Source organism: Salvelinus namaycush, chromosome 20, assembly GCF_016432855.1.
Source record: "Salvelinus namaycush isolate Seneca chromosome 20, SaNama_1.0, whole genome shotgun sequence".
Classification (NCBI taxonomy): Eukaryota; Metazoa; Chordata; class Actinopteri; order Salmoniformes; family Salmonidae; genus Salvelinus; species Salvelinus namaycush.
Genome location: NC_052326.1, coordinates 1,191,191 through 1,201,903, shown reverse-complemented (window position 1 = coordinate 1,201,903; position 10,713 = coordinate 1,191,191).

Below are 10,713 nucleotides of genomic sequence, written 5' to 3'. Positions count from 1 at the left end.
TTGGAACACTCGTGAAAAGGTTAAATGGAAGCTTCTCTAATGTCAAACATGTAAAGTGTGGTGTACTGCAGGGCAGCTCTCGAGGCCCTCTACTTTTTTCTATTTTTATCAATGACCTGCCACTGGCATTAAACAAAGCATGTGTGTCCATGTATGCTGATTATTCAACCATGTACGCATCAGCAACCACAGCTAATGAAGTCACTAAAACCCTTAACAAAAGAGTTGCAGTCTGTTTTGGAACGGGTGACCAGTAATAAACTGGTCCTGAACATCTCTAAAACTAAGAGCATTGTATTTGGTACAAATCATTCCCTAATTCTAGACCTCAGCTGAATCTAATCGTGAATGGTGTGGCTGTTGAACAAGTTCAGGAGACTAAATTAACTGCCGTTACCTTATATTGTAAACTGTCATGGTCAAAACATATAGGTTCAATGGTTGTAAAGATGGGGAGAAGTCTGTTGGAACACAGAACTAAGGATGAGAATTGTACTGCAGGCCATATGATTCCCAGGAAGTGCTCTTCCAAGGGGACTAAACAGAGGGTTATTTCTATAGGCTATATATTTAACAATACCAACAAAGACGGAACACTTGAGATAAATTAGAGTGAGAAAAGAGAGAGAACGATGGTTGTTTATGGTTATGAAAGTCTCAGCCACAGTTCCCTGTTATTAGCTGTGTGTGTGTGTGTGTGTGTGTGTGTGTGTGTGTGTGTGTGTGTGTGTGTGTGTGTGTGTGTGTGTGTGTGTGTGTGTGTGTGTGTGTGTGTGAAACTACACTGACCTAAAGACCCAGCCATAATAATTTTTTTGCTTGAGGGGCCAAGTTCATTACCACTACAAATACCCCCAAACACACCATTCAACCCTTGTTCCCTAGCCAAGAACTCCTCCCTCTCCATTGTTCCTGTCCATTGATAATGCATTTTGTGTGGCTTCAGTTGAAGACTAAGGATGGTTAAAGTAAGAAACTGTACACACACACAAGATGAATACATAAAGAGGGATTAGTGTGTCTAGCCCAAACTGCTCTATGAGATTATAACCTGCATGTTATGGAGATTATAAACAATTGCACTATATGTATCTAGAATAAAGCACTGTCAACAACTCCACACATAACACTCAGAGTTGCTAGAGTGTTGATCAGTAGCTATAGCGTGTCTCTGGTCTCACTCCAGTCAGCTCCTGTTGATAGCACATTAAATCAGAGAGCACTGCAGTACTGGGCTCTCTCTCTCTCTCCCCTTCTCATTCCTCTATCCCTCATCCACTCTTCCAACCTTTTACTCTCCCTCCTCCCTCTCTCTCTATTATTTTCTCCCCCTCTCATCCCTCCCTCCCATTTTGTCCTCGACTCTAACTATCCTTTCTCGCTCTCGCCCTATTCCCTCGCTCTCGCCCTATTCCCTCGCTCTCGCCCTATTCCCTCGCCCTATTCCCTCGCTCTCGCCCTATTCCCTCGCTCTCTCCCCTTTGTTTCCTTTCTCCTCATCAACACTTCTCCTCCTCCAGCTCTTTTCACTCTGCTCAGCTCTTCCCTCTTTCAGTCTTCATCCCATCCAATTCATCTTCTCGCTCGCTCTACCCCCACCCCCCTTCCCTCGTTTATAGCGAAGTCCTCTGCAGTCGCAGCTCCCCATGACAGAGTGCTGCTGACACACTGCCAGCTCAGCACGCACACACACACACACACACACACACACACCACAGAAAGTGCCAGGTCAAACACGCTTGCTTGGTCTAACCCTCTGCAGCCCAGAGCAGTGCAGGTGTGTGTTATATCATTCTAATCAATGACCTGCTCTCTCCTCTATGCACCCGGTAGGACAACCCAATTATGTCATTGGAGCATGCTGACATAGCACCTACATAGAGCCTACATAGGGCCTTCATAGGACTGAGAAAGAGTGGAGGTGGTCATGGAAGAGTCAGTGGCAGATTGTTGTTGCATTGTGGATCTAGAGCAGAAAGTAGTGTGTGAGGTTGTGTGTGAGAGAACAGTTGTGATAGAGTAGCCTACAGTAAGACTAAATGTAGGGCAGATGACACCTGAGCCATGTCTGTTTACCCCTCCTGTTAAAACACACACACACTATGAAGGCATGGGCACACACATGCCACCCCTACCCTCCAAAGCAGTCACACATGACAAGATAACTGTGACCAAAAATACCCCCATACAGATGTGACAAAGGCAGATGTCCTACAGTAACAGTACTGACACGTTCACTGCAGTAGGCCATTAATATTATGCACACACATACGAAACACTGTTAACTCCCTAAACTAACTTTGTTCGCTCCCATCATGTCGCTCTCTCTCTTTACATCTCTCTCGCTTTAATGGGCTTTATTGGCATGGGAGAAATATGTTTACATCGCCAAACCAAGCAAAATAGATAATAAACAAAAGTGAAATAAACAATCCAAAAGCTGTGCTTGCAAATCTGGCTGTGACACAGAGGCGAGGGAGGCTGGAGGAGGAGAGGGGGACAGAGAGGCGAGGGAGGCTGGAGGAGGAGAGGGGGACAGAGAGACGAGGGAGGCTGGAGGAGGAGAGGGGGACAGAGAGACGAGGGAGGCTGGAGGAGGAGAGGGGGACAGAGAGACGAGGGAGGCTGGAGGAGGAGAGGGGGACAGAGAGACGAGGGAGGCTGGAGGAGGAGAAGGGGACAGAGAGACGAGGCTGGGAGGACAAGATAATGAGGTTTCCATAGGAGGCTGCTGGCTGCAGCTCTGAATGCTTGGCACAGTCACACTAACGCACTCTCATACACACACACACATTTTCTCTCTCTCTCAGAAGTGTACATATGTAAGATGCTCTACTGACTCTCAGTAACATTTCAACTATTTACTATCCCTGTCCCTAGCCCTTATCCTAACCCTAAACGTAACCCTTTTCATAATCCTAACCTTAAAGCAAGCAGTTGTTTATCAACATATAGCCTAGTTTGTTGATAGTATGACCATCTGTAGAGCATCTACAGATGGGCTATCCAGACTATCCAAATAAAGTGTGACCAATTGCTATTCTAGTCCTGGCCTGACATTGCCCTTAACATTAAACCGTCACAACAAGAGCCAGCAGCATCCACCTTGGAATGAGGTCGATATCCAAGCCTCAACGCCAAACCATTTCGTCACAGCACACCCGTCAAAGCAATTATGCTATCATCTGGTAGTAAAGCAACAGATGGCAAATCTTCCTCTGGCAGAACTGGGAATTTATTTGTCTTCTACTGTCATAGCCTAGAGGCTAGCCTACTTACTTTTACACTTGAGAGCCTGCTGAGCACTGATCCGCTGGTTACAGACGTCGCACCAGTCCTGAGTCACGGTTCTGGTCCAAAACTTGTGGCCCTCTCCTGTCTCCGACCGCACGCGCGCGTCCTCCTGCTCCTGGGAGCCAAATATTGACCAGACCTCCCTTCGGTGGGATTCTGTGCGCGCGAGTTTAACGACCCCTGTCCTTCCCTGTGTCAACCGCTCCAGCGGCGGTCCCCCGGTGTCCCCTTTGGTCACCAGCCCGGTGGTCTGACCATGGGGGCTGTGGGATGCGCGCCTTCTGACCGGACGGTCCTGATGTGAGTGTGCTCCCATGTGTCCGTTTGTTGGCGCGCTTGATCTGTCACACTTGACATCTGTCATCTGTGTGTTAGCTGATGTGCTTGACATAACATTTGTGAGGATCTTCAGGGAACTCCTTCGATCACGGGTTGAGTCATTCCCGCTGCCGCTCCGTCCGATTTGACCAGTGTCCTCCCTCGCCGCTGTCGTGTCTCCCTCGGTGTCCCCACAGGCATGGCTGCTGCTGTCGCTCTCTCTGTCTGAACTACGTGGCACCAGCCCCGGCTGAGCCTTACACCTTGCTGCGGCTCCTTGTTGTCTCGGGGTCAGGGACGGGTTTAGTGGGGATCCTGTGACTGCTGATACCGCCGAAACCGAACCGCACTCCCGCGTCACCGAGCTCTTCCCGAGGATGATCTCCACGGAGGATTTCCACGGTAACGTTATTTTATTCCTCCCGGTGGCCTTTAGTTTATGAAAGACTAGCTGGTGGTCGGGAGCCGGGCGATGTTGTCCTGGTCCTACCACTCTTACTGAAGCCATGGCTCTGTGTATGTGAGTGAGTGTGTGCGGTGAATGTAAACTCTAAATTGAAGCACCAGCCAAGGCACGCATGCAGCCAGTGTGACGCCTACGCTACGATGAATCTATAAACGTTTAAATGCCACCGGCCAGAGGCACGAGCACTATTAAAGCGGCCGCGCGCCTAATCCAGGGATTAATCGGTGATTTCTGATTTGGCATGAGGCTAACCAGGGATTAAACTACTACTACTAACCTACTTCTAGGCCTACTGTTACAGAATTGCATGACAATGTAGCAGACCTGAGTTCGTATTTGAGTATCTTGTATTTTAAATACTTTTGTCTGTGTATTTGAATATTTTTTTTAAATACAGCCCAAAACAATTACTTTTATTTGAGTATTTGAATTGTTATTTGTAAAAATCGAATAGTAAAATAGTATTTTCTAAGTCAAATACTTATTTCAAATAGGCTACTATTTTGCAAATACCTGGGTTAAATACATGGAAGTCTATTTGAGTCAATGTATTTGAGTATTTTCAAATACTTTCCAAGTGTATTTCCGAATATATTAAAATATTAAACTACTTGTCTTTTCAAGTACAATACATCTGAATATTTACTTGAATGTATGTGAAAGTAATTTAGATATTTGAAATAGTATTTGAACCCAAGTCTGCAGTTTAGACTAACCAGGAAATAAACTACTACTACAGCGTCTACTGGCCTCCTACTACTATTACAGTAGGCCTACTACGACAGTTTAGGCTAAATAAGATTAAATCACTACTACAACACTATATTACTACTGCTACTACAGATGAAGGTGACAGAGGCCTATTTTGAACCATTCTTTCCAATAATTTACAAAATAAAAATGTCTGACTAAGCCCAAAGACAAAAAAAACATGATCTTTTGAGCTTTTTCTGTTGGAATTTGCCTACATTTAATTTATAAACACGGGGCTTCCCAGGCAGCGTCAGTGAGTGACATCATGTTACACTGTCATATTTAAGAGCCTGTGGGAGGTTCTAGCAAATATTATAATGCAGTCTTAGGTACAATACAGAATAATGCAAACAGAAACAGAGGATAGTACAATAGACAGTACATTGTGTCTTTTAAATTACGGTGAGGAAAATTATGAAAATCTCCATGTCACAATACATCATCTGCGTTATGAGAAACCACGATGTTCCCACTTTCACTTTCGCATTCTGACAGAGTATTTAGTTTCAGGGGTTTCTTGTTTGATCTGGAAAACTTCTCCCATTGTCAACTTACTCTTTATCGGTCATCCTCAAACACGTTAGCACTGAGTGAATTTAGGAGGTTGTACATATTCAGTACTTGTACAATGAAGTCCCCGTGATGTCCTGAATATGAAAGTGTGTGTTGCGATGTGTTTTTGTAGTTATTGACCTGGTCTGATTCGAGAGGGAGGCAGTGGTTGATTGTGAATTTCCCTGGATTCTCCCCGTTTCTCAAATGAAACATGTTTCACACAAGCCAGAAGAAAACATAGCAATTAGATGTGTCTACAGACTACAGACTATGCACTGTCAGTGTTCTCTCTATATACAGTGCATTCAGGAAAATATTCAGACATTTTCCACATTTTGATACGTTACAGCCTTACTCTAAAATGGAAGAAAATAATAATCTACACACACAACCCCATAATGACAAAGCGAAAACAGGTTTTACAAATGTTTGCAAATGTATTAAAAATAGAAAATAGAAATACCTTATTTACATAAGTATTCAAACCCTTTGCTATGAGACTCGAAATTGAGCTCAGGTGCATCCTGTTTCCATTGATCATCATTGAGATGTTTCTACAACTTGATTGGAGTCCACCTGTGGTAAATTCAATTCATTGGACATGATTTGGAAAGGCACACACCTGTCTATAGAAGGTCCAACAGTTGACAGTGCATGTCAGGGCAAAAACCAAGCCAGGAGGTCAAAAGAATAGTCCGTAGAGCTCCAAGACAGGATTGTGTCGAGGCACAGATCTGGGGAAATGTACCAAAATATTTCTGCAGCATTGAAGGTCCCCAAGAACACAGTGGCCTCCATCATTCTTAAATGGAATAAGTTTGGAACCACCAAGACTCTTCCTAGAGCTGGCCGCCCGGCCAAACTGAGCAATCGGAGGAGAAGGGCCTTGGTCAGGGAGGTGACCAAGAACCCAATGGTCACTCTGACAGAGCTCCAGAGTTCCTCTTTGGAGCACTCCACCACATCAGACCTTTATGGTAGAGTGGCCAGACGGAAGCCATTCCTCAGTAAGAAGGCACAAGACAGCCCGCTTGGAGTTTCCCAAAAGGCACCTAAAGACTCTCAGACCATGAGAAACAAGTTTCTCTGATCATGACACCAAGATTGAACTCTTTGGCCTGAATGCCAAGCGACACGTCTGGACGAAACCTGGCACCATCCCTACGGTGAAGCATGGTGGTGGCAGCATTAAGCTGTGGGGATGTTTTTCAGCGGCAGGGACTGTGAGACTAGTCTCAAGATCAAGGGAAAGATGAACGGAGCAAAGTACAGAGAGATCCTTGATGAAAACCTGCTCCAGAGCGCTCAGGACCTCAGACTGAGGCGAAGGTTCACCTTCCAACAGGACAATAACCCTAAGCACACAGCCAAGACAATGCAGGAGTGGCTTCAGGTCTCTGAATGTCCTTGATTGGCCCAGCCAGAACCTGGAATTAAACCGATCGAACATCTCTGGAGAGACCTGAAAACAGCTGTGCAGCGATGCTCCCATCCAACCTGACAGAGTTTGAGAGGATCTGCAGAGAAGAATGGGAGAAACTCCCCAAATACAGGTGTGCCAAGCTTGTAGCGTCATACCAAAGAAGACTCGTGGCTGTAATCGCTGCCAAAGGTGCTTCAACAAAGTACTGAGTAAAGGGTCTGAATACTTATGTAAATAAGACTTTTAGATTTTTCATTATGTGGTAGATTGAAGAGGGGAATAAAAAAATAAAAAAACATTTTAGAATAAAGGCTGTAACATAACAAAATGTGGCATAAGTCAAGGGGTCTGAATACTTTCTAAATGCACTGTATTAATCCCCTCGTGCTGCATGTCTGAAGGCAGCTGATGTCACTCACTGGATGTCCTCCCTCGTGACGTAGGGCAATCACAACATACACAAATCATATGATTTCACATTGGTTCATGAATGGGTTTATTCATGGTATACACATACTAATGAGTATGATGAGTCCATCTGTCTCTGTCCTCTTCTCTCATCACAAAGCAGAACAGAGACAGATGTCAATATTTATTATGTTCGTTTCTCATTAGGAATTCTTCAGTTAGAGTTGTTACTCTGAGATGAGAGGAGAAAGGTCGGCGACTTCCAAAGCAGCTGAGTTAGAGATATCCAACTCTTACTAGAGCAGTCTATCACATCATGGCAGTCTAGTAAAAATACTACTATAGCTAACACTGAAGACAATTATGAGGTTCACATTTGGAGTCTCTGTCCTTTCCTCCTTCTCCTCGCTCTCTGAGTCAGCGTGTGTGGTTGCCTGGTCACAGTCCCATGAGTCTGGGTCGATCAGGCTTCAGCATGGTTGCAGAGTTAACAGCTCCAGAACTGCAGGAGACAAATAGTCACATCTTAATGAGTGATACTACAGTTTGTCCTTCAGATGAAACAACTGAGGAGCCAACTATGCGTAATCTCGCAGGGATAGGAGGTTAGCGGTAGAGTTAAGGGTTAGGGTTTAGGCGCTAAAGTTAGGCGTTAGGGGTTAAGGCCACTGACCACTCAATGATGATGCTGTTGTTGCATGGCAACTATCACCACTATCTTAAATCTTCCCCTTTAGCCGGTGCATCCTGGACACACAACAATAAAAACACAGGGTTTTACACACACATGCAGGAAGGCAGGCAGCCAATCACTTACGCACGCACATATGTATGTAAACTGACACACGTAGTTACGTACACACACACACACACACACACATTTGTTTTACTATCCTTGTGGGGACCAATCAATTGATTCCCATTCAAAATCCTATTTTCCCTAGACTTAACTAAGGGTCTTCACGGGCTCAAAAAGTTGGACCCGTTCCAAAATGGACCTGGGGCTTTCTCACCCGGACCGCATAAATACATATTTTATATATAAAAGACCCGTTCCGAACGGACCCGAGGACAACTACACCCGTTCCGTATAGACCTGGTCCGATCCAAACAGAGTGAGGGAAGCAGCAGAAAAATATATTCTGGGAAGGCTTTCCACTAGATGTTGGAACCTTGGAAGCAAGTCCCCGCAGCATTCAGCCACAAGAGCATTAGTGAGGTCGGGCACTGATTTTGGGCGATTAGGCCTGGCTTGCAGTCGGTGTTCCAATTCATCCAAGGTGTTCGATGGGGTTGAGGTCAGGGCTCTGTGCAGGCCAGTCAAGTTCTTCCACAACGATTCTAACAAAAAAAATCTGTATAGTCCCGTGTAACTCAGTTGGTAGAGCATAACGCTTGTAGCGCCAGGGTTGTGGGTTCGATTCCCACAGGGGACCAGTACGGAAAAAGTATTAAAAGTCACTCCGGATAAGAGTGTCTGCTAAAATTACTAAAATGTAAAAAATAAATAAAATGTATGGATCTCGCTTTGTGCACAGGGTCATCGTCATGCTGAAGTGCCTTCCCCAAACTGTTGCCACAAAGTTGAAAGCACAGAATTGTGTCAAATGTCATTGTATACTCCAGCATTAAGATTTCCCTTCACTGGAACCATGAAGAAAAAAAAACATCCCTCCACTAAACTTTACAGTTGGCACTAGGCATTGGGGCAGGTAGCATCCGCCAAACTCAGATTCATCCGTCGGACCGCCAGATGGTGAAGTGCGATTCATCACCCAAGAGAATGCGTTTCCAGAGTCCAATGGCGGCGAGCTTTACACCACTTCAGCCAACGCTTGGCATTGAGCATGGTGATCTTAGGCTTGTGTGCGGCTGCTCGGCCATGGAAACCAATTTCATGAAGCTCCAGACAAACAGTTATTGTGCTGACGTTGCTTGCAGAGACAGTTTGGAACTCGGTAGTGAGTGTTGCAACTGAGGACAGAAGAATTTTACGCGCCACGTGCTTCAGCACTCTGCGGTCCCTTTCTGTGAGCTTGTGTGGCCTACCACTTCGTGGCAGAGCCTTTGTTGCTCCTAGACATTTCCACTTCACAACAACAGCACTTACAGTTGACCGGGGCAGCATTAGCAGGGCAGAAATTTGACAAACTGACTTGTTGGAAAGGTGACATCCTAGTACCACGTTGAAAGTCACATATATATATACACAGTGGGGCAAAAAAGTATTTAGTCAGCCACCAATTGTGCAAGTTCTCCCACTTAAAAAGATGAGAGAGGCCTGTAATTTTCATCATAGGTACACTTCAACTATGACAGACAAAATGAGAAAAAAAATCCAGAAAATCACATTGTAGGATTTTTTATGAATTTATTTGCAAATTATGGTGGAAAATAAGTATTTGGTCACCTACAAACAAGCAAGATTTCTGGCTCTCACAGACCTGTAACTTCTTCTTTAAGAGGCTCCTCTGTCCTCCACTCGTTACCTGTATTAATGGCACCTGTTTGAACTTGTATTCAGTATAAAAGACACCTGTCCACAACCTCAAACAGTCACACTCCAAACTCCACTATGGCCAAGACCAAAGAGCTGTCAAAGGACACCAGAAACAAAATTGTAGACCTGCACCAGGCTGGGAAGACTGAATCTGTAAGCAGCTTGGTTTGAAGAAATCAACTGTGGGAGCAATTATTAGGAAATGGAAGACATACAAGACCACTGATAATCTCCCTCGATCTGGGGCTCCACGCAAGATCTCACCCCGTGGGGTCAAAATGATCACAAGAACGGTGAGCAAAAATCCCAGAACCACACGGGGGGACCTAGTGAATGACCTGCAGAGAGCTGGGACCAAAGTAACAAAGCCTACCATCAGTAACACACTACGCTGCCAGGGACTCAAATCCTGCAGTGCCAGACGTGTCCCCCTGCTTAAGCCAGTACATGTCCAGGCCCGTCTGAAGTTTGCTAGAGAGCATTTGGATGATCCAGAAGAAGATTGGGAGAATGTCATATGGTCAGATGAAACCAAAATATAACTTTTTGGTAAAAACTCAACTCGTCGTGTTTGGAGGACAAAGAATGCTGAGTTGCATCCAAAGAACACCATACCTACTGTGAAGCATGGGGGTGGAAACATCATGCTTTGGGGCTGTTTTTCTGCAAAGGGACCAGGACGACTGATCCGTGTAAAGGAAAGAATGAATGGGGTTATGTATCATGAGATTTTGAGTGAAAACCTCCTTCCATCAGCAAGGGCATTGAAGATGAAACGTGGCTGGGTCTTTCAGCATGACAATGATCCCAAACACACCGCCCGGGCAACGAAGGAGTGGCTTCGTAAGAAGCATTTCAAGGTCCTGGAGTGGCCTAGCCAGTCTCCAGATCTCAACCCCATAGAAAATCTTTGGAGGGAGTTGAAAGTCCGTGTTGCCCAGCAACAGCCCCAAAACATCACTGCTCTAGAGGAAATCTGCATGGAGGAATGGGCCA